The sequence below is a fragment of the Schistocerca gregaria genome, chromosome 3 (genome assembly GCF_023897955.1).
Source record: "Schistocerca gregaria isolate iqSchGreg1 chromosome 3, iqSchGreg1.2, whole genome shotgun sequence".
Classification (NCBI taxonomy): domain Eukaryota; kingdom Metazoa; phylum Arthropoda; class Insecta; order Orthoptera; family Acrididae; genus Schistocerca; species Schistocerca gregaria.
The window spans coordinates 950,060,621-950,085,491 of NC_064922.1; the positions used below are offsets into that span (position 1 = coordinate 950,060,621).

General features: G+C 43.3%; 1 long non-coding RNA gene across 1 annotated transcript in view; it reads right to left on the bottom strand.

Moving 5' to 3' along the window:
• Window positions 1–242: 242 nt before the first annotated feature.
• Window positions 243–24,871, bottom strand: part of LOC126355133 (uncharacterized) — a 40,476-nt gene continuing 15,847 nt past the window's right edge. Inside the window, exon 3 of the long non-coding RNA XR_007565463.1 lies at window positions 243–335. This is a non-coding gene — a long non-coding RNA (uncharacterized LOC126355133). The remainder of the gene's footprint in view (window positions 336–24,871) is intronic.

The window sequence follows — 24,871 nt, forward strand, 5'->3', positions numbered from 1 at the left end:
GTGACACTTTGGCTGCGCACCTTGGACCATTTCCACTTTCTACGCGTAAAGGCGTAACCGTTTGTGTAACACTTTACGGACGGCAGAGTTGCTTCCTGTAATTCGCGTGATACACAGCGAATTGACTTCTGGGAAAGGCGTTCTTGAGGCACAGGAGGACTCCACTTCGAAGAAGGCGTTTAACAGTGCCTGTCTCTTTACACTTTTTGTTGTTTTTGCTGTGGCTGCCCTGCCACACTGCCCACTGCCGTTGTCACGGATTTGCATTCTGCATACCAGGTCACACATCGCACCTTCCCCTCTTCTGTCGTCTGTTGATGCACTCCACATCAAGTCTGCAAGAAAGGGCAAAGAAAATATAACTCTGAGAGCTGCTAAACGTTTTAGAAGTAACCACCATTCTCAATCTCTGATAGTTTTCAAATTACGATTTTTTGAAATGTTAGCGCAACTAGAGGGATACGCTGTTCGTGGTACGAAGAAATAGAAGATGAACAGCAGCAGCAAGAATAGTCGACGGATGCAGCTCATAAATTATTTGAAGAAACTCTTATTTAAGAACCTCCTAGAGAGGATGACGAAATAAACTTTTATCTATTAACAGTTTCGATAAACTGATCGTCTATAGGTAACATAAAACAATGTACATCAGATTGTACGGTTATGTTTGTACTGTGCGTGAATATATAAAATAAAAAGCTATCATGTCTAACTGAAACCACCGCACACAGTAAAATGCCTCAGAACAGTCAACACTTAAGTGCATCAATATACTTAAAGAACCTTAGTACACTGCCTATACTCTGGAGAGTCAAAAGGTGTTCGATACTGTGCAATATCGTCGACTATAGAATAGGATAACATCCTACGGAGTATCTTCGTAAATACGTGACAAGCTATATGAATATTTTCGACTAACAAAAACCAGTCCGCTATACTGAAAGGCGGATGCCATTCAGAGGCAAAAGTACCATCAGTTGTACCGAGAGAAGCGTAATGAGGTACATGATGTTGTTATCAGATAGTATCAACAGCATTACTAATTTCTATGATGACGATGCTATTATGTACAGCGAAGTAACGACGTTGGAAGACCGTAAGCGAACGCTTAAAGACGACGAAAAAAATTCTACTTACAAGGGGAGGCCAATACGTTCGGATCACGGAATTACTTCCGACTTTCTACACTTCTGCTAAGGACAATATAATGTGCAGGTAGTAAAGCGTACTACTTAGACGTCTTCCAGGAAACGACAAGAGAAGTTTTACTCGTCAATGATGCACGGGCGCGCTCCAACCCTGAGCACGAGATGGGGGCGGTCATGTGGGTAGCCTTCAAGCTCCGTAACCGGCGGATCGAGTACCGCTTATTTTCAGCCATACTCATGTTACTTCATACATATCACATTTGAAAGACAATACCGTATTTTGCGGAGTGTAATACTCTAGGGACTATAAGACTCAACCTATTTTTAAGCAATCTTTAAAAAAAATAACGTTTTTACCATTGTTATTATTAGATAGCTAAGCCAAACTTATTTTATAAAATCGTCACCTCAACTTTCTTCATCTCTTTCATCTTCATCTTCATTTCCTTCTTTTTCTTCTTCCTCCTTATCATACTTGCTATTTTGTCTTCGTACTCTTGTGGCATGTTCTAAGATATTTTTGTTCCTGTTCGCATGCTTAGACCATGACGCTTCATAAACCTGTAGCACCACCCAACTCTACCCTTAATGTCTCTTAAGTTCCACAGTAGCGCTGGCTTACGAGAGTGTATTTGATTCATGTTTGTGTTAATTCCAGTGCCATTTCGACGGTGTCCTTGAACCCATTTCAATAGGTCGTCTTCAAGTTTTGGCCACTATTCATTCAGTCCTCTATTTGCACATTTATTTTCCTTCATTTTTTTCAGTTCTTCTTTACTATCCCGCAAGCCGCGAATTTTTTTTTCTGTTGGTGGAGCCCCAAAATGCCGCTCAGCTGCTCTGTTTCGGTATTCTTGCGAATATACTGTTACTTTCAGTTTATAGCTCGCATCATATGAATACCTTACATTTTTTCCCATGGCGAAACTAGCCACTAACAAAAATATTGTACTGTTAGCGATAACACAAGCCATTTTCTGTTCAAGTTTACTGGCACCGTAGACTGCAGTGACGCATCATAGGCTAGGCAGTGTTCTGAGTTTGTCACCGTGGGGCGGGAGGGATATGTTTTGCAAGCTTGCGAATCCCCGCTACTCACGCCTCGCTTCGGTGCACTGCTGCTGCCAGTCGAAGTCAAGGCTGCCACATAGAGATACGTTTCCCGCGGCATCCAATACATGGATATTTTTAAGATTGGCTGGAATTTTACAACAAACACTGCACACGTTTATATTAATTTCGAGTGTACCACGTGAATTTTGGAGGCAATTTTTCGAAGGAAAATGTGCGTTCTATAGTCCGTAAAATACGGTTTGATGAAATGACAAGTGCACTCGTATTTTTATGAATTTTTATTGAATTTCTAATGACATTTAACTGTTTACTAATTTTCATTACTGTTCAAAATGTTCGAATGTATGTTAAATCTTATGGGATTTGACTGCTAAGGTCATTAGTCCCTACGCTTAGACACTACTTAACCTAAATTATCCTAAGGACAAACTCACACACCCATGCCCGAGGGAGGACTCGAACCTCTCCCGGGACCAGCCGCACGGTCCATGACTGCAGTGCCCAGACCGCTCGGCTAATCCCGCGCGGATTTCATTATTACAACAAAAATTACGTGACTTTTATTTCTATAGGCAAGTTAAAAAAAGTTATCAAGCGGCTTTACAGTTGTTCAGATCTTGGAAGACGTGTATATTTCTATTGTCTATTGTCAAATCACAATTTATGAAAGATGTTTATGTTTTATTAATAGGATTAAGTAGGAATAATTAATATTTGTCATGTTGGAAATAACTGTGGTAGCAGGGGATGTCTGCACCAAAGTATTGTTGACAAGAGAGACCGCAAATTGATATAATTTTGAAAAGGCAGGGAGAGACCGCGTAGGGATATATTTTAAGAAAAGAGCGGGAAAGAACCCGCATTGATACATTTTGTAATGGTAGCATGGCTTGTCTGCACCAGAAGGCATTGTTGGCAGGAGAGACCGCACTTAAGCGTTCGTAGGAAGTCAGTAGTAAGCGAGATGTGAAGTGAGTCGGTAGCAGGTCTGAAGCGAGAGGTTGAGTGGAGCGGTGTGCCTGCCAACCACTAGCTATGATTCACAAGAGATTATAAATATATGTACAGAGACATCAGCTAACTATTATCATAAGAGGAACTAATATTATTGAATTATTTTCTTTGTGAAACTCAAGACTGCTGAAGGTATGTTTGCGCAATGCTAGTTGTAAGATTATTGTAAAAAGTAAGTCCCATTTGAAGGTTTGTAAAATCATTTCATTACCAACAGTAAATATTTGAAGCGTTTTTAGAATATAATTAATTTTTGCCAGCAATGTTGCATTACTGATTGTAATCCATCCCAAAAACCATCAACATAAAACTTTCCAAAAGTTTTATTGTTGTCAAGAAAAAGTGTAACTATTAATTATGTAACTTCAGTCAAATTAATTAAAGAATAACGTCAGCTTTGCTATTAAGGAATAACGTCAGCTTTGGTAAGAAATACAGCCACTTATTATGACAGCCCACCAGCAGCTAATAGAGTATAGTAAAACAGAGTATATTCATGTCGCAGTTCGATGTAGCAGTCAGATGGCGATCCAGTAACAGTAAAAAAGGTAAGGAACAGTTTTGGGTTATTGCACGTAAAGACTGAGGGCCACGACGACGACACATTCTATGTTTCGTCGAAATAATCACAAAATCACTTTTAATAAGCAGCAATTAAATTTGTATGCGAAGATTGAGAAAGAGAATAAATTTCAAAGGGAAGATTTCATTGGTTATTATTAAGCAAGAGATAGAAATCCTAAGGGAAGGTTACATAGGTTATTCTAAAAAGGAAGGTTATCATTAACAAAAAAGGTATAGAGGAGACGGGAAGGTTTCAATCTGGTCGACGAGAAATTGCTTATCGTAAAAATATTATTAAAATACAGTGATTCGTATATCGCCATATTTTCGGCACCGATATTTAAGATGATGTTGCATTAGGCATGATTTTCATCCAAATTGTCAGAAGGAAGAGACATTATTTAAACTGTGAAGATCCCTTGTGTATGCATTCATTCGTTATAGTAGATGCCGTTTCATTTTATGTTTTCCGTGTCTCCATGGAAAATATCATCCCGCAACTTGTAATGTCGAAAGCACATCTGACGATTGATCGTTACATTACCCTCGTATTCTATCATATTGTGACTCATCGTTTTACTAAATAAAGTTATTTACATATTTATTTGTCGATGTTAGACTTCGGTACCTTACCCGATTGCAGTTTTAAGGGATTTCGGAAATCACGACAGGCATGTATTTTCAGGAAAACTTTATCCGTTCGGTCGTTTACTGCTCCATAGTTATAAATAATATTATTTGTTACGACAGTAAAACTTAGCGAAGAACCAAGTAACATTGGAAATTCAATAAACATTGATGCAAATACACGTTTGTTTTCGTCATTTGTAATATGTATGAAATAAAGGTTGGAAATTGGCGGCACTCTATCCACCCGTTACGGAGCGTTGTCACTAACTACATAACCGCCGCTTCCAGCACTCAGTCCGCAACGCATCGGTACATCACTGACGCGTAGAACTTCTCAGTCCCCCAAGTAATACGCCTTTATGACTTGCACATTATGTTGTCCTAATGGACTACCAGAACCACATAAAGCTTGAAGTAAATCCGTCGTCCTAAATTAGTGGCCTCGCTTTGTTGTTGTAATGAAAGGCAGCCCTGTCCGAATGTGGATAAATGGAAGAAAATTCCTATAACACAAAGAAATAATCCGATACTATCGGGTTGCAACACTAGTTGCCAATACCCGTACGTGTCACATCGTACGAGTATTTAGTGGTATTACCAACGTGAGAAGCCTCCGTAGCCGAATGATAAAAAAGGTCTGGAATGGGTCCACGCGGCCTCATAAGGAAAAATGAGGAGCTACTGGAATAAAGACGCAGCAACGTCAGCAAGATTCATCTACTGGCAGTGGGGGCTGGAGGCATCGTGGAAAAGCTGATTACAAGTACCGCGGTCATAAATCGCGCCTCGTACTGCTTTGTGGGCGGCAGTCGGAACAAGCCTAAGGCCTAATCCTCGGGTGTCGTTTTCGTTCACTAAGAAGCGATATGAAACGGGACGAGCATGGGCAATCAGTATTGCGGAACACGAATGGTAGACTTGTGTTTACATATGTACTCCGCTAGCCACCAAGCGGTGTGTGGCGGAGGGCACAGTTCGCGCCAACGTCATATTTCCCCCCCTCTGTTCCACTCGCGGACCGCGCGAAGGAAAAACGACTATCTGAACGCCTCAGTACGAGCTCTGATTTCCCTTATCTTTGAATGGTGACCACTGCCGATTTGGAAGCTTGTGGTAATAATATATGCTCTACATCCTCGGCGAATACTGGATTTCGGAATTTAGTGAGCAGCCCCTTCCGTTTAGCGCGCCGTCTATCTGCAAGTGTGTCCCACTTCAAACTTTCTGTCAGATTTGTAACGCTCTCGCGATGGATAAATGTACCAGTCACGAGTCTTGCCGCTCTTCTTTGGACCTTCTCAATCTCTTGAATCAGACCCAACTGGTCTGTTGAAGGAAATAGTTTACAATACGTTGGTTCGTCCAGTCTTAGAGTATTGTTCGCCTGTGTGGGACCCTTAACAGTTGCGTCTGATTCAAGAGATTGAGAAGGTCCAAAGAAGAGCGGCAAGATTCGTGACTGGTATATTTAGCCATTTTGATGGGTTGTAGGAAAAAGCAATGTATCAGTAAGGGAATTCACATACAAGAAGCTTGTTGGCTTGATTCTATAGAACTGTGTAAGTACGCTGTTTAAGTTTTTTTTTTATTGGTAACGCCGCCGCCACGTAGCGCTCTGTATGAAAATCACTGGCTGTGCCGTGTGCAGTCTGTGGCTGGTTGGCGTTGTTGTAATACTCGCCATTGTAGTGTTGGGCAGCGGCAGCTGGATGCTAACAGCGCGTAGCGTTGCGCAGTTGGAGGTGAGCCGCCAGCAGCGGTGGACGTGGGGAGAGAGATGGCGGAGTTTTAAAATTTGTAAGAATTGGTGTCACGAACTGATTTATATATTATGACTATTAAGGTAAATACATTGTTTGTTCTCTATTAAAATCTTTCATTTGCTAACTATGCCTATCAGTAGTTAGTGCCTTCAGTAGTCAGAATCTTTTATTTAGCTGGCAGTAGTGGCGCTAGCTGTATTGCAGTAGCTCGAGTAACGAAGATTTTTGTGAGGTAAGTGATTTGTGAAAGGTATAGGTTAATGTTAGTCAGGGCCATTCTTTTGTAGGGATTTTTGATAGTCAGATTGCGTTGCGCCAAAAATTATTGTGTGTCAGTTTAAGCACAGCCTTGTATAAATTTTTCCAAGGGGACGTTTCAACTGTTCTAATATTTCGAGTCCTGATCAAGCAGGAATGACAACAGAAATTAAGTGACGCTCTGCTAGGATCGTAACAGATTGGTATATCTCTTACGAAGAATAAGAGAAATTATCGGAGAACATTTTAAACGTGAATAGCCAGAACAAAAACGACGTAGTTCTGACAAAAAAGAGGACGTAGTTCTTAAGAATTCCTGTGGGGTAAATTTAGCGAATATGTATTCGACGAAGAAGTCTGTGTGGCGATTATGCAGCCACAACCGTACATCTCGTATAGAATAAGACGACAGAGAATAGGGTAGTGCAGAGGCACACAGTTATTTTCCCCTAATTCAATATGCAAATGGAGTGGGATATAAAATCGGTAGTATTTTTAGGATGTACCTTCTGCCATACACTGTACAATGCCTTCCAGAATGTACAGGGTGTTCGGAAATTCAAGTTACAGACTTCTAGGAGTCGTAGAGGGGCATGAGTAGACAATATTCTGAATAGGAACCCATCTGCGGAAACATACCTATTCCAGTCTACGGCCGGCCGCTGTGACCGAGCGGTTCCAGGCGCTTCAGTCCGGAACTACGCTGCTGCCTCGGGCATGCATGTTTGTGATGTCCTTGGGTTAGTCTAGGGAACTGTCCAATAGTCCAATAGTGCTGAGAGCCATTTGAACCATCCATTCTACGACGGTTTCTCTTCAAATGTGTCTGCTGAGGGAAAGAGAAAAGTCTCAGTCTCACCCCGGTATGAAATAGGGTTGACAAGATGACTCTCACCACGTCAGACGGTCACCTGATGTCAAATGGCTCTGAGCGCTATGGGACTTAACATCTATGGTCATCAGTCCCCTAGAAGTTAGAACTACTTAAACCTAACTAACCTAAGGACATCACACAACACCCCGTCATCACGAGGCAGAGAAAATCCCTGACCACGCCGGGAATCGAACCCGGGAACCCGGGCGTGGGAAGCGAGAACGCTACCGCACGACCACGAGATGCGGACTCACCTGATGTCACTTAACGTCTGTCTTTCTGTGAGACGTATTCAATGACTGTACGGCTCCGATACAGTAACCATGGTTCAGTACACGTTTTCGAAAGCCACAGACATGCTCCTTGAGTATGGTAAAGTTCGAGATAACGGTAGAGTTGCTAGTCGGTTGTATCATGAACGTTTTCCGCAAGGCACACGCTGTCGCACAAGCTTTCTGTCCAAATTACGCCGCAGCTCCGGAAAACAGGTGTTTTCACCGTGACTTCACAGCACGCTCGAGTTTCAAAAACATATACTGCATCGCTTTGAAGAGAATGCTTCAACGAAAACCCGAACATCTGGGCGTATAATGGGTGTTACAGTATCGTCTGGGACGTTGTGGGTGAGCAACAACTACGTCGGTACCCCTACAAAAGGATACACGCTATGGGTCCAGTCGATTTTCCACTACATGTTGCCTATTGTATATGTTCCTGCACTCTCTTTACAGATAAATGTAAGTTCACTAGGTTGTTCTACATTCACGAAACAGCCGTGTATGGGCAGACGGAAATCTTCGTGTCAATCACATTCAGGAATTTCAACACTGGTTTGATATTAATGTATGGGCAGCTATTCTGGAAGGTCATGTGATTCGGACATATCTCCTTCCACTCAAGCTAACTGATCGTGCTTACTTTATCTTCATACGAAACGTACTGAACCCGTTCCTGGAAGCTATGCCACTGAATGTCCGTCCTCATTTCTCACGTGCAGTTCGGAGACGTCTCTGCAGACGATATGGTTAAAGATGGATAGGCCGGGATCGTCCAACTGGGTGACCACAGCATGTCGCCGTATATGATTCCTGTGGATTTCTTCTTGTGGTGTCGTATGCAAAGTTTAGTGTACGAGACACCTGCAGAGACAGAGCAAAGCCCTGCTGACAAGCGTTCTGGCCGCTGCAGCAGACACTGAAGAGACACCACGGTGGATGGGGAGTGTGTGCCAGAACACGCATCGTAAGTACAACGTCTGTAACAACGTTGGTGGTCGCTGTTGTTATGGATCATTCTCTACTTACAGTTTGCTGGGTTGCTTCTTGTTTTGGAATAATGTAAACACGTAATGGTTCAAAATGGTTCAAATGGCTCTGAGCACTATGGGACTAAACTTCTGAGGTCATCAGTCCCCTAGACCTTAGAACTACTTAAACCTAACTAACCTAAGGACATCACACACATCCATGCCCGAGGCAAGATTCGACCGTAGTAGTCGCGCAGTTACGGAATGAAGCGCCTAGAACCACTCGACCACTTCGGCCGGCACGTAATGTGTAAGTGTTAACAAAAACGAATGTGCTGTAATGATAAATGGTTGTTTCGTTATGTTTCCTTTCGAATTCCTACCTAATAATTCTACTGCGTCTCGCCTAATTCAGTTCGTCAAACAGAAGTAGATCAGACAAACATCTGAACTGAAACCGTCATAGAGCGGAAACTGCATATTCCAGACATGAGTTTCTCTTCAAAATGCTATCTACTCTCTTCTCTTTACAAGTCCTAGAAGTTTGTAACGGGCATTTTCCGGCATCCTGTGTACCTATATGTGGATGTAGAACATTTAGTAGATTCTACATCTACACCTACATTTATACTCCGCAAGCCACCCAACGGTGTGTGGCGGAGGGCACTTTACGTGCCACTGTCATTACCTCCCTTTTCTGTTCCAGTCGCGTATGGTTCGCGGGAAGAATGACTGCCGGAAAGCCTCCGTGCGCGTTCGAATCTGTCGAATTTTACATTCGTGATATCCTCGGGAGGTATAAGTAGGGGGAAGCAATATATTCGATACCTCATCCAGAAAAGCACCCTCTCGAAACCTAGACAGCAAGCTACGCCGCGATGCAGATGGCCTCTCTTGCAGAATCTGCCAGCAGATTTTACTAAACATCTCCGTAACGCTATCACGCTTACCAGATACCCCTGTGACGAAACGCGCCGCTCTTCTTTGGATCTTCTCTATCTCCTCTGTCAACCCGACCTGGTACGGATCCCACACTGGTGAGCAATACTCAAGCATAGGTGGGACGAGTGTTTTGTAAGCCACTTTCTTTGTTCACGGACTACATTTTCTAACGACTCTCCCAAAGATTATTCATAACACTGAGGGCAGTCACATTAATTGTGGACTTTAGTGTAATAATTCAATTATTCAGCCCAATTTCGGAATCCACCTGAAAACCAACACAGTTTTATTAAAGCTGTGCAGTGTCCATTCCACAACAATGGTGTACGCACATGCTCGGGTAGCTTCCAAGCTTCGCGCAATCGAAGCTGTAGTCGCTCGAGCTGATGGAGTAATCATTCCGCGATCTCGAAACCGTCGAGCTTGTACGCTGCAGCTACGGTCAGGAATATTTCCCTGAATCAGCCGAGCCGACTGTCGTAATGGCCCTCAAACAAGCTCAAGGACGACTCGTTCGCCCGAGCTTGTCATCACCTAACGAAGCTCCTCGTCCGTAAACAACCTCGCCGTTAACACGTTGTTAAGCGCTGCAGTATAGAGCAAGAGACCAGTAGCGCACCTGTGGCTCAACAGTCTGACACGATCTCCGGGTTCACTCTCCTGTAACAGTTTCCACAACGAAACTTTGTCTCGAAACCTGGCAGGTCGTGTGTGAAATATCTTAGCGGCATGAACCAATCAATGCCTTCTCTGCGCGATAGCAATAGAGATACCATCGAAGACAGTGCTATCAAAGCAGAGTTACTAAACACAGCCTTCCGAAATACCTTCACAAAAGAAGAGGAAGTAAATATTCCAGAATTCGACTCGAGAACAGCTGCCAACATGAATAACGTGACAGTAAATATCCTCGGAGTAGTGAAGCAACTTAAATCACTTAACAAGAGCAAGTCTTCTGATCCAGACTGTATACGAATTAGGTCCCTTCCGGAATATGCTGATGCATTAGTTCCATACTTAACAATCATATACAACCGTTCGCTCGACGAAAGATACGTACCTGAAGACTGGAAAGCTGCACACGTAACATCAATATTCAAGTCGATATGCAGCAGGATTTTAGAACATATATTGTGTTCGAACATTATGAATTAGCTCGAAGTAAACGGCCTATTGACACACAGTCAACATGGGTTTAGAAATCATCGTTCCTGTGAAACACAACTAGCTGTATATTCACATGAAGTGTTGAGTGCTATTGACCAAGGATTTTAGATCTAGTCCGTATTTCTGGATTTACGGAAGGCTTTTGACACTGTACCACACAAACTGCTCGTAGTGCAATTGCGTGCTTATGGAATATCGTCTCAATGTGACTGCATTTGTGATTTCCTGCCAGAGAGGTCACAGTTCGTGGTAATTGACCAAAACTCATCGAATAAAACATAAGTGATTTCAGGCGTTTCCCAAGGTAGTGTTATAGCCCCTATGCTGTTCCTTATCTATATAAAAGGTTTTGGAGAAAATCTGAGCAGCCGTTTTCAGTTGTTTGTAGATGACGCTGTCGTTTAACGACTAATAAAATCATCAGAAGATCAAAACAAACTGCAGAACGATTTAGAAAAAAATGTCTGAACGGTGCGAAAATTGGCAATTGACCCTAAATAACGAAAAGTGTGAGGTCATCCACATGAGTGCTAAAAGAAACGCGTTAAGCTTCGTTTACACGATAAGTGAGTCTAATCTAACAGCCGTAAATTCAACTAAATACCTAGGTATTAGAATTACGAACAACTTAAATTAGAAGGAACACATAGAAAATGTTGTGGGGGGAATGCTAACCAAAGACTGCGTTTTATTGGCAGGACACTTAGAAAATGTAACAGAGATACTAAGGAGACTGCCTACACTACGTTTGTCCAACCTCTTTTAGACTACTGCTGCGCGATGTGGGATCCTTACCAGATAGGACTGACGGAGTACATCGAAAAATTTCAAAGAAGGGCATGAAGTTTTGTATTATATCGAAATATGGGAGAGAGTGTCACAGAAATGATACAGGATTTGGGCTGGACATCATTGAAAGAAAGGCGTTTTTCGTTGCGACGGAATCTTGTCACGAAATTCCAGTCACCAACTTTCTCCTTCGAATGCGAAAATATTTTGTTGACACCGACCTACACAGTGAGGAAGGATCACCACGATAAAATAAGGGAAATCAGAGCTCGTACGGAAATATATACGTGTTCATTGTTTCCGCGTGCTATACGAGGTTGGAATAATAGAGAATTGTGAAGGTGGTTCGATGAACGGAAACACTGAGCAAACCGTGAGGAGCAAGATGACGGAAGGGAATTACGCTCTGCTGAGTCTGAATCCGCTTTAAACACAGGCGACAGCATTATTATTTTACAAACAGAGGGGCAGAACCTCAGAATGTCAAACAAGAGAGTAAAATATTGAGAATTATAGTTCACTACGAGATTTAGGACTACACTACATAATTTCAGGAAAAAACTACTCGGTGAGGAATGGAAGATTTGAAACGAAAAGCGACGGAGTTTTGGAAAAGGAAGAGTAAACTCCGCACATAGTGTTACCTCCCCCTTTGTACACAATTTCGACAGAAGCAGCGAATGACACAGTGCGACACTTATTGAACCGTTTGAAACAAAATCCTCATAACTTCTGAGAGATTTGCGTCAGGACGTTCAAACTGCTCGGTTGGCCTCGGGGCATGACAGGAGTTAGTAGGCGCACGCGTGGCTTGGTTCAGCGACGAAGCCCACTTTCATTTGGATAGATTCATCAGTAAGCAAAATTGGCGCATTTGCGGGACTGAGACTCGGCATTTTGCGATCGAGAAGTCCCTTCACCCTCAACGAGTGGCTGGCTGGTTTGCAACGTCCAGTCGCGGAATAATCGGCGCCATGTTCCCTGATGGCACGGTGGCTACCGAGCGGTACGTCAAGGCCTCGGACGATGATTCCACCCCTCTATCCAAAGTGACCCCGGTTCGACAAGATGTGGTTCGTGCGAGACGGAGTTCCACCCCATCGAAGCAAGAGAGTGTCTGATGTCCTGGAGCAGCACTTTGGAGACCGCATTCTGGCACTGGGGTGCCCAGAGGCCACTGGCATGGGCCTCTATTGGCCGCCATGTTCTTCGTATCTGAACACATGCGACTCCTTTTTACGCCGCTATATTAAAGGCAATGTGTGCAGCAATAACTCCAAAACCATCGCTGAGCTGAAATCAGCATTCAGGAGGTCGTCGACAGCATCGACGTTCCGACTCTTCAGCGGGTCACGCAGAATTTCGCTATTCGTCTGGGCCACATCACCAGCAGTGATGGCAGGCAAATCGAACACGTCATAACCTAAATGCTAATATCTGTAGTGACGTTTACATGTCGAATGAACTGTGTGCACGCTGTAGTTACTAACTAATTTACTGTTTTAAATATAGTTCAAAAACACAATGGAGAGGCATTATTCTAAAGAAAAATATCGTAACGAAACTACGTGACAATTGTTTTGATTAGGTGCAACATGAATTAAAATTGGTCTCATCAATAATAACGTTCTTACAACTAACTATGCCTGTGTTTTGCGAGATACCGAACACTTACCTCTATCCATTACATAACAAAATTCCGTGGCAAACGGTCATGAGCAATATGAAACAATGGAATGACTCAAATATGCCTTATGTAATCGGGGAGACATGGTAAAAAACTGCACTTGAGACAATTATAACGGAAAAAAATATGAATAAAATTTTAAGTACTTACTTTAAGTAGTCGAGGCTAGTGGACTGTTTGACTTTTAAGTCCTTCACCCACCTCAGGCAGCTATAGACGCTTTTTCACTCCTTTTCCCGCACACCAGCCCTCTGTCTGCCCCCTCACTCACCTCCATGTGTCCTCTTCCTTGTAACCGGCATATCCATATCTTCTGTCACTATCTTGTGTAACTGTGGCGAGTTGTGGGTGTTCCCTAAGTCCACTATAGTTGGCCGAACGTGGAGTTGTTAGTTTCAGTTATATAAACACTGCGTTTTCTTCGTCCCCTGCTGCCTAAATCATTTTAGAGACTAAGATTTCTCGCAAGTTATTTCTTGGAAAAATAAGATAATTGCTGTCTTCGAACGATTCAAGTTTGACAGAAAGAGAGTGTAACACGCACCAAAGGTTCGGTCATCCAGTACCTTGGTAAACCTCTTCTCAATAATACTGAGTCTGAAGTAACATGTGTAACATGAAACTGGAGACACTTGCCAAGTCTGAAGTGAGTCTTGTGAAATGAAGAAGAAAATGGAAAAATCGAGCTGACCAAGTGGAGGACTAGTTTGGTTCTGAGATTTCTCGGTTCGCTGCCAGGAATGAAAGCGATTTTTTTCTACTCTGCTTCCCAATTGGTGTATCAGAGCACTCTTTTATAGAAATAAAGGCACCAATATAAACACGACATCGTAGCTCTGTGTCGCCACGATAATTATACTATCACTTGTCTTTCTTCTGACACCAAGTACATATTTCAAAGTCATATAATTACAAAAACTCTTTTTTCTCATCAAAAAACTGTTACTTCTTATAACGTAGCATGGGTGGTCGACGTAAATTTAATTAGCCTAATGACATTACACTGAAAGAACTCAAGTGTATTAGTTAACAGTGATTAATTCCACGAGTAGAATATTGTCGGCCGAAAGAATGAAATTAAAATTTACTGTGTAACTCAAAACCAATAAATTATTCATATATTCGCCTCGCCCTGCACCTTTAATGAAACATGCAAATACCAGGAGCAAGAAACTTGAGTAAACATCATTCTCTGGAACTAAAAATAGTCGCCTGAAGTTAAACGTTGTTGAATAACAGGAATACATGGACCCTGAAATGCACTCAGTTCTGCGAAATACACTGACGCGTCCAACCAATGCAAACCAGCATATTATTGCAAAAAGATCAGCGCCAATCATGTGTACTTCAGCTGTCGATTTCAGTCACCGCGTTGGCTGCGGCTGCTCTCGACCAGTCAGGGCAGAGCCCAAGACGATAAGATCGCGCGCACCCCGTATAATGGCGGTTGCCAGTTCCGCCCTTTTCACAATGCTATTTATTTATCACAGGTAAATCAAAATCTGCGAAATATGGCAAACGCAGCGAATGAACGGGAACATATATGACTGTTACACAACTGGCCATTAAAATTGCTACACCTTGAAGATGAGCTACAGATGCGAATCTAACCGTAGCCTGTTGCGATTGCGGTTTATCGTATCGCGGCATTGCTGCTCGCTTCGGTCAAGATCCAATGACAGTTAGCAGAATATGGAAGCGGCGGGTTCAGGAGGGTAATACGGAACGCCGTGCTGGATCCCAACTGCCTCGTATCACTAATAGTCGAGATGACAGGCATCTTATCCGCATGGCTGTAACGGATCGTGCAGTCACCTCTCGATCCCCCGACGTTTATAAGACAACAACCATCTGCACGAACAGTTCGACGGCGTTTACAGCAGCATGCGCTATCAGCTCGGAGACCATGGCTGCGTTTACCCTTGACGCTGCATCACAGAGAGAGGCGCCTGCGATGGTGTTCTCAACGACGAACCTGGGTGCACGTATGGCCAAACGTCATTTTTTCGGATGAATCCAGGTTCTGTTTACAGCATTATGATTGACGCATCTGTGTTTGGCGTCATCGCCATACTGGCGTATCACCCGGCGTGAAGATATGGGGTGCCATTCGTTACACGTCTCGGTCACCTCTTGTTCGCATTGACGGCAGTTTGAACAGTGGACGTTACATTACAGGTGTCTTATGACTCGTGGTTCTACCCTTCATTCGATCTCTGCGAAACCCTATATTTCAGCAGGATACAGAAAATGTTCGACTGCTGCCCTGGCCAGCACATTCTCCAGATCTTTCACCAATTGAAAAGGTCTGGTCAGTGGTGGCCGAGCAACTGGCTCGTCACAATACGCCAGTCACTACTCTTGATGAACTGTGGTATCGTGTTGAAGCTGCATGGGCAGCTGTATCTGTACACGCCATCCAAGCTCTGTTTGACTCAATGGCCCAAGCGTATCAAGGCCATTATTACGGCCAGAGGTGGTTGTTCTGGTTCCTGATTTCTCAGAATTTATGCACCCAAATTGCGTGATAATGTAATCACATGTCAGTTCTAGTATAATATATTTGTCCAATGAATACCCGTTTATCATCTGCATTTCCTCTTGGTGTAGCAATTTTAGTGGCCAGTAGTGTAGTTTGGTCAGTAACAGCGCTACTAACATGCTGCTTTCTGCGCTACTTTATTCTGTGGAAGTCATTTCGCCTCTACGTACCTGTTTCAAACTGCCATCTGAGCTTTGGTCTCCCAAGATTATTACTCCCATACACTTCTCTATATTGCTCAATTAACTATTTCTTGGTGCCTTAGGATATAGCCTATCGATTCATCACGTCTTTTAATCATGTTGTGCCATAACCTTCTCCGCGATTCGATACAGTACAGTCTCATTCTTTATCCAATCATCTCATTTAATCTTCACCACTCTTCTGCAGCACCACATTTAAAAAGCTTCTAATCTCTTATTATTTAGTCAGCTAACTGTCCACGTTTCAATTGGGTAGAAGGCTACGTTAAAGAAAAAAGAGCCTCCTGACACTTCAGCTTATATTCCGTGTTAACATATTCCTTCTTTTTCAGAAAACGTTTTCTTGCTATTACCAGTCGACAGATTGTTGTCCTTTGCCATTGTCAGCTGATTTAATGAGCAAGTATCAAAACTGTATTTAGTGTCTCACTTCCTAATCTAATTCCCACACTATCACCTGACTATACACCATTATATTTTTATTTTTGTTGATCTTCATCTTATAAACCGTTTCACTGATGCTATCCATTTCGTTCCAGTGATATCCCAAGTCCATTGTCGCTTCTGACGAAATTGTGATATCATCGGCAAACCTTACGCTTTTATTTCTTCTCTCTGAACATCAATTCCTTTTCCGAATATCTCCATTGCTTACTTTATGTTTGTTCAGTGTGCAGATTGAATAGTAACATCTGAACTAACCACAGCAGCACAGAAGATGTATTTTCGACCTCGTCTGGTGTTAGAATATATGCAATTCGATATTTCCAACATAAACTCTGTGCCTGTTAGCATGAAAGGAGATGCACTGGTGAAGATAGTAGAAAGCACACTACGTAATTTGGTGCTATATTTTACTATAACAACTTTGAACCTGACTGTGGAACATGTAATTATTTTCTATTCTTGTTGAAACACCATTCAATGTTGTAGAAGTCCTCCTATGAGATTTTGTAGACTACGACAGTTTCGGGTTGTGCGTAACAGAGTCTCATGGGTAGATGGAAAGAAAACATAAGATTAAATAGTTTTCTCACAATGAGGTGGCAACTGATTATCTTGATATCACCTACTACGAATAGGAGTGAATTTTACAGGCACATTGCTCATTTGCTAAAGGGAAAGTTTCTTAGGGAGAGTGAAAAAGACACATAAAATAAATTAAAAGTAGGTGCCCATTCGAATTAATTTGTAATACGCACATTTTTGGCTCAACTTTTTCTGTAACGGTAAAGTTAATAGTGGTTCGTTCGTGTATGAAATTTTCTGATTAATACATATATTTACTGTTGTCAGTTCTTAACATCTGGCATCGTCCAATCGAAGAAAATGAAAAGTAGGCTTCTACACAAATGAATATGTACTCAGTTTCTATGCAAATAAATTCTGTTCTTGGAAGCCAAGCAATTACTTTTTTGTGAGTCCCCTTCCATTTAGTATCGACACACAGTTAATAATGGGAGATATTTATAGTCACGTATATCGTTGTTATTCGCTATACACATTATTCTAACAAATCTCTCTGGCACAGATGTAGTCGGACGTTTGGAGTGAAGATGATTTCGTTTCTATGATTTGAACCACACTCGTCTTATGAAAATCTTTTATTTATTTGCCAAGATCGCTATTTTAACACATTAGTAGATTAACAGTGTCAGCAGTATAAACTGTCATCGTCAGATTCATAAAACCGGACAGCGGTAGTAACATCATCGACGATTTGACTTGTGCAGATAGGATGCGTTTGTTCTTTTTCGTCATGATGAGAGTGTACTGTTACCTTCCAGACATCGTCTCGTAAATGAACGTCTGTTTATGGCAACTTGCCATGTCAGTTGCAAGAATGGTGTAGGTGAAACATGTGTAAAGAGACAGGGGTCTTGTATATTTCTTTTTCCGTTCGTTATTTTAAGTACATTTTCGTTTATAAGTTGAATGTTATGCGTCTCGGAAGCGGTACGTACTCTGGGGAGTTGTAAAATAGCCAAGTGGTTTCCTGGTCAGATGTGCCTAGTTGATGCATTAATCGCCATTGGCTTAAATATACATTCCGTTCTCGTTAAGATACCTCACTGTTAAGAGACAAGGTTAATACACTTGCAGTTGCTGCAACTAAGTACCTTGGTGTTAAAATTACGAACAGCTTCACTTGGAAAGACCACATAGATATTACTGTGGGGAACGCGAGCCAAAGGTTGCGTTTCATTGGCAGGACACTTAGAAGATGCCACAAGTCCACTAGAGAGACAGCTTACACTACACTCGTTCGTCCTCTGTTAGAATACTGCTGCGCGGTGTGGGATCCTTACCAGGTAGGATTGACGGAGAACATCGAAAGGGTGCAAAAAAGGGCAGCTCGTTTTGTATTATCACGTAATTGTGAAAGAGTGTGGCAGATATGATATGCGAGTTGGGATGGAAGTCATTAAAGCAAAGACGTTTTTCGTCGCGGCGAGATCTATTTACGAAATTTCAGTCACCAAGTTTCTCTTCCGAATGCGAAAATATTTTGTTGAGCCCAACGTACATAGGTAGGAATGATCATCAAAATAAAATAAGAGAAATCAGAGCTCGAACAGAAAGGTTTAGGTGTTCGTTTTTCCCGCGCGCTGTTCCGGAGTGGAATGGTAGAGAGATATTATGATTGTGGTTCGATGAACCCTCTGCCAAGCACTTAAATGTGAATCGCAGAGTAGATGTATGTTACACGAAGCGATATTATCTGGATAGTTTTTGTAAAAGTATCACATTGGAAGGGAAGTTGTAGGATCACGGATTTTTAGGGTTCCTGACCGCCTGGGCATGGCAAAAATCGTTTTGCTCTTGTTTTAGTTCAAGTTTAATGATTATGTCCATAGCACTTTCTAGTTTTCGTACGTAATGCTGGCAGACACATGTTGATGAAGTGCGGACAAATTTGCTATCATAAGCGTCTCTGTTATGTGAATTGTTTCTGACTAGCAGAGCGCCGATGAAACTGACGAATCCAACACCTTGTAAGTAGGCTGTTTAGGTTTTCTTATTGGTAACGCCACATAGCGCTCTGTATGAAAATCACTGGCTGTGCTGTGCGCAGTCTGTGGCTAGTTTGCATTGTTGTCTGCCATTGTAGTGTCGGACAGCGGCAGCTGGATGCTAACAGCGCGTAGCGTTGCGCAGTTGGAGGTGAGCCGCCAGCAGTGGTGGACGTGGGGAGAGAGATGGCGGAGTTTTGAAATTTGTTAGAATTGGTGTCATGAACTGATATATATATATATATATATATATATATATATATATATATATATATATATATATATATATATATATTATGACTATAAAGGTAAATACATTGTTTGTTCTCTATTAAAATCTTCCATTTGCTAACTGTGCCTATCATTAGTTAGTGACTTCCGTAGTTTGAAACTTTTAATTAGCTGGCAGTAGTGGCGCTCGCTGTATTGCAGTAGTTCGAGTAACGAAGATTTTTGTGAGGTAAGTGATTTGTGAAAGGTATAGGTTATTGTTAGTCAGGGCCATTCTTTTGTAGGGATTTTTGAAAGTCAGATTGCGTTGCGCTAAAAAATATTGTTTGTCAGTTTAAGCACAGTCTTGTATAAATTGTTGTAAGGGGTCGTTTCAACCTTGAGAATCTTTCTCAGAGACAAATTGTGTGCTACAGTGCATGGAGAACGAGTATCTTAGTCTTTAGAGAACAAAACGGAGTAATTTACACAATAAAAGCTAACGGACCGAATCAGCACTCATTTCGTCTAAATTTATCAGTCACACATGCAAACCAAATGAAGTACCATACTCAAGTTCTGCCCTTGTGGCCGAGCGGTTCTAGGCGCTTACGTCTGGTACCGCGCCACCGCTACGGTCGCAGGTTCGAATCCTGCCTAGATGTGCGTGATCTCCTTAGGTTAGCTAGGTTTAAGTAGTTCTAAGTTCTAGGGGACTCATGACCTCAGATGTTGAGTCCCATAGTGCCATTTGAACCAGCCATACTCGCAAGCGCTCTTTTTCTACATACGCAAACGATTCGCAAAACAGACACGATATTCACTTTTCTTTATCCGTATCTGTAAAAGAATAGTCCCTTTTTATTTCTACCTAAAATCGCATCGATAGACGGGCTATTACAGATGGAAAACAAACTATACAGTTTGTGACACGAAGAGACGTGAAAAGAACATAACAAGGCTCTGCTGAAGAAGTAATGCCGTGACAGCGATAGGGGTGGCGCGGGAAACTATTAAAACCTAAACTGCGTGGTAAATCTAGTAGCTGACCCCGCACGCTCTCCTCCATGAGTTCGGCGTCTCAACCTGGGGCCTTTTGTGCCACGGAGCTACGTGAATGAATTTCCTCCACATATCACCCAGCGTATTATGCCCACCGAGCTAATAGCGTGTTGTTGCAAATTTGGCAAGGGAAACAGGGGCTCTCCATCTTGGCGTGACCGCTACAAGCCTTTGGCTCGCGGCCAGCTGTGCACGCACGGGTCACGCAATTCGAGTGCACTGCGAGCAGGTTGTTATTCACCTATGAACTGACTCTAGAAAACATCCTCTAGGCACAAGATCAGTGTAAAATGTGGGAGCGGAGGGGGGAGAACCGTAACAAGAAGTCAATCACACTCCTAAAACCACTTTAATACGCTTTTGACCTTATTTGACAGTTATGCTGAAAACTGTGTTGTATGATGGTTAAGACATCAGTCAGCTAGGGGTGCAAGTGATTTCCACTGCTCTGTAGGTGCCCGCCCGGCTATGAGCGCGGTGTAACACTCTGCTTCCCGGCGGTTTAGTGGCGAGGTCCGGTGTGCCGGCCAGCCTGTGGGTGGTTTTTGAGGCGGTTTTCCATCTGCCTCGGCGAATGCAGGCTGGTTTCCCTCATTCCGCCTCAGTTACAGTATGTCGGCGATGGCTGCGCAAACACTGTCTCTACGTGCGCGTACGCCAAATTACTCTACCACGCAAACGTCTCGTCCGGTACGAGGCGTTCCTGGGGAAGGGGGAGGGACAGGATGTGGAGGGGGGAGGTTCACTGGGGGCCGAACAGTAACCCTTGATTCTGGACCTCTGCGGGCCACTGCGCCACGAAGCCTCTCCACCGTTTCTAAGTCCCCATTTCCGTCCAATACAATACAATACTCTTTAGGTAGTTACCACACTTTCCTAGTTCCACTGTAACAAATTCAAGACCTCTGCAGCATAACATTGCCATTAATAGGTCATGTTAGTTGCAGTGAAAGTATCGAGCTGTCGTTTTTCTGGTGGAATACCGTATCCAGACACCACAGTCGATGTGATGTAACAAGAAGCGTCAATCTTCTGAGCAGGAAGTCTGGTCCAAACGGCACACTCCAGACCAATTTTTGCAGAGGAGACCATTTTAATACAATTATTGGCTAGAATAAAAGGAAACTAAAGGGAGATATTTAGTTTAGCTAACAAATTATTCCACGGTACACACAATGGCTATTTTAGGAGGGCCAAAACTGAGACAGAGACATGAAACTTTGTCGTTTTCGTTCATTTCCGTGTTTCGGTTTTGCCAAATATAATTACTATGGTTACCATGGAATATGAAATGCTTGCTTAGGCAAAAGATACGTCTGATTTGATCCATTCTAAATGGTTCTGAAAGCCTGCGACTGTGAAAACAATAGGTTTGTTTGTAAATAACTCATCTGTTACCAGTCACGATTTTCTTTATTTTCTTTTTCGCACGACGAATTTCGGGAAATGATTCCCAAACGCACTCGAAAATGAGAATCATTTCACGAAACGCGTCGTGAGAAAAATAAATTAAGAAAATCGTGACTGCTAGTAAATGAGTTATTTATAAACAAACCAAAAGGTACGTATTTCACAGACAACGCGGAAAATGCTATAACCGTAGAACAGTGGGAAGTGGTCATTTGATCCCTAACGAGAAGTGGCTTAAATTTCACTACGTGGTTGAAGTATTATCCATATTTCTTACGTTCATTTATATATCATGTACACTTCTGAATCAAAGCTATTTCTTGAAACACCAACACTTTTAGATTTTTGTTTTGAACTGCATGTCCACCCGGAAGACATACACTCCTGGAAATGGAAAAAAGAACACATTGACACCGGTGTGTCAGACCCACCATACTTGCTCCGGACACTGCGAGAGAGCTGTAAAAGCAATGATCACACGCACGGCACAGCGGACACACCAGGAACCGCGGTGTTGGCCGTCGAATGGCGCTAGCTGCGCAGCATTTGTGCACCGCCGCCGTCAGTGTCAGCCAGTTTGCCGTGGAATACGGAGCTCCATCGCAGTCTTTAACACTGGTAGCATGCCGCGACAGCGTGGACGTGAACCTTAAGTGCAGTTGACGGACTTTGAGCGAGGGCATATAGTGGGCATGCGGGAGGCCGGATGGACGTACCGCCGAATTGCTCAACACTTGGGTCGTGAGGTCTCCATAGTACATCGATGCTTTCGCCAGTGGTCGGCGGAAGGTGCACGTGCCCGTCGACCTGGGACCGGACCGCAGCGACGCACGGATGCACGCCAAGACCGTAGGATCCTACGCAGTGCCGTAGGGGACCGCACCGCCACTTCCCAGCAAATTAGGAACACTGTTGCTCCTGGGGTATCGGCGAGGACCATTCGCAACCGCCTCCATGAAGCTGGGCTACGGTCCCGCACACCGTTAGGCCGTCTTCCGCTCACGCCCCAACATCGTGGAGCCCGCCTCCAGTGGTGTCGCGACAGGCGTGAATGGAGGGACGAATGGAGACGTGTCGTCTTCAGCGATGAGAGTCGCTTCTGCCTTGGTGCCAATGATGGTCGTATGCGTGTTTGGCGGCGTGCAGGTGAGCGCCACAATCAGGACTGCATACTACCGAGGCACACAGGGCCAACACCTGGCATCATGGTGTGGGGAGCGATCTCCTACACTGGCCGTACACCTCTGGTGATCGTCGATGGGACACTGAATAGTGCACGGTACATCCAAACCGTCATCGAACCCATCGTTCTACCATTCCTAGACCGGCAAGGGAACTTGCTGTTCCAACAGGACAATGCACGTCCGCATGTATCCCGTGCCACCCAACGTGCTCTAGAAGGTGTAAGTCAACTACCCTGGCCAGCAAGATCTCCGGATCTGTCCCCCATTGAGCATGTTTGGGACTGGATGAAGCGTCGTCTCACGCGGTCTGCACGTGCAGCACGAACGCTGGTCCAACTGAGGCGCCAGGTGGAAATGGCATGGCAAGCCGTTCCACAGGAATACATCCAGCATCTCTACGATCGTCTCCATGGGAGAATAGCAGCCTGCATTGCTACGAAAGGTGGATATACACTGTACTAGTGCCGACATTGTGCATGCTCTGTTGCCTGTGTCTATGTGCCTGTGGTTCTGTCAGTGTGATCATGTGATGTATCTGACCCCAGGAATGTGTCAATAAAGTTTCCCCTTCCTAGGACAATGAATTCACGGTGTTCTTATTTCAATTCCCAGGAGTGTATTTCTAACTTGCCTAACATTTCCTCATTTACTTATCATGTTTCTAAACACTATAATTACGTTTTGAGCGGGTTATTGGTACTTTTCGTACAAATTTTAAAGAGACGCAAGTTTTGCGTGCCTCTCAGATGTCGTTGGCCTTGTTTCCTTGTTTCCCTTGCACAGGTGACACATCTATGGCTTTTTTATCTGTCTGTTCTAGATCCGCTTCATCGCCCCATTGGTTTTCTTGCTCCTGTCCCGATCATCATTGTTTCGCGTTCGTTATCTTATTTACTAGTTACACATTGATCACCTTTCTTTTCGAGTCCTGTCTCGTTATTTTACTGTAGATGATCCACGTACATACTGCTGACTTATCTAGGATATTGTGAGAGGTAGGCATTGCCCAACTCTGAAGCCGATATTAGTTTAATATCTACAAATAATTCGATCAACGACGTCCATACCACACTTTTTGGTGTTGTACAGAACAACAGCTTTTGGTTCCTTCGTCCCTTCTTCGCTCACTGCAGCTTCAGGATGTAGTGTGCTTAGAATAATGGCATTCTTATTTTTCTCTCCTTGATACTCCGTCAGTATGCAGTCTGGCTTATAAGTCTTTTACAAGATGATGGTGGGAAGAAAAAATTGTTCTTCTCAGGAAGCTGAGGGTTTCTCGACGAATCTTGTTCACTGCTTCCACTAACGATGTTTTGTGATTTTATTGGCAAGCTGAAGGGATGTGAAGGTGTCTGTCGTCGCGTTACTCCTTCAGTTTGGGAATGGCTCCACCAGACAGAGCGATACACTTCCCCTGTGGGTAGTTGTCTGGTCGGCTTCGCTTCGTACCCTGTTACCCTGGTACTGCGATGCCACCTGTGCAGCTATCCAGAACATGAGTCCGTAGGTTTGTTTGGCATTAACTTAGACAACATGCCCTTTGCTTTTCTCGGAACTAAGTTCCAGTCTTACAGTTTTGAACATGGCTGTTACTCAGCAACCGTATACTAGTTTCAACATACGATTATCCAGCCAACTGGTTGCACATAACTGGAGGGTGCATTGACCGAGGTTTTGACGCCTACTAGCGGCATCTTCATCAGAATGAAATTGTGATAAATCGTAAAATTACACTGCTAGAAAGCAATGGTCAGAATTTAGAGCAGCTACGCGCAAGTCAAAAGTCAAATAAAACGTTCTAGCCTTTGCCACGAGTGCCCAGCTGGGAACAATGTCAGACCTAATGTTGTTCCCAGCTGGGCAGTCGTGGCAAAGGCTAGAACGTTTTATTTGACTTTTGACTTGCTCGTAGCTGCTCTAAATTCTGACCATTGCTTTCTAGCAATGCAATTTTACAATTTATCAAAATTTCACTCTGATGAAGACGCCCCTAGAAGGCGTCGAAACCTCGGTCACTGTTCCCACCAGTTACGTGCAACAGATTGGGTGTATATTCGTATGTTGAATTTCCCATCAACTGTAAAACCACG